The 444-nt window shown below is 49.8% G+C and overlaps 1 protein-coding gene across 1 annotated transcript in view; it reads right to left on the minus strand.

The window, feature by feature from the left end:
* Window positions 1-444, minus strand: part of POLN (DNA polymerase nu) — a 67427-nt gene that overhangs the window by 53986 nt on the left and 12997 nt on the right.

The raw sequence follows: 444 nt of genomic DNA on the forward strand, positions 1-444 counted from the left end.
TGTCAGCCACATATACTGGGGCTGGTGGGTTCAAACCCAGCCCAGGCCTGCCAAACAACAATGACAACTACAACAACAACAACAAAAAAATAGCTGGGCGTTGTGGTGGGCGCCTGTAGTCCCAGCTACTTGGGAGGCTGAGGCAAGAGAATCGCTTAAGCCCAGGAGTTTGAGGTTGCTGTGAGCTGTGATGCCATGGCACTCTACCTAGGGAGACATAGTGAGACTCTATCTCAAATAAAAGGGATGGCAACAGCTCATATCCAGCGTATAGCAAAATGTCCTATAAGCCAGTAAGAAAAAATATAAAAATGAGCAAAAGAGGCTCGGCACCTATAGCTCAACCGGCTAAGGCGCTAGCCACGTACACCTAAGGTGACGGGTTCGAATCCCCAGCCTGGACCCGCCAAACAACAATGACGGCTGCAACCAAAAAATAGCCGG

This window comes from Otolemur garnettii, unplaced genomic scaffold (assembly GCF_000181295.1).
Source record: "Otolemur garnettii isolate 467f Iridium unplaced genomic scaffold, OtoGar3 scaffold00198, whole genome shotgun sequence".
NCBI classification, from domain to species: Eukaryota; Metazoa; Chordata; class Mammalia; order Primates; family Galagidae; genus Otolemur; species Otolemur garnettii.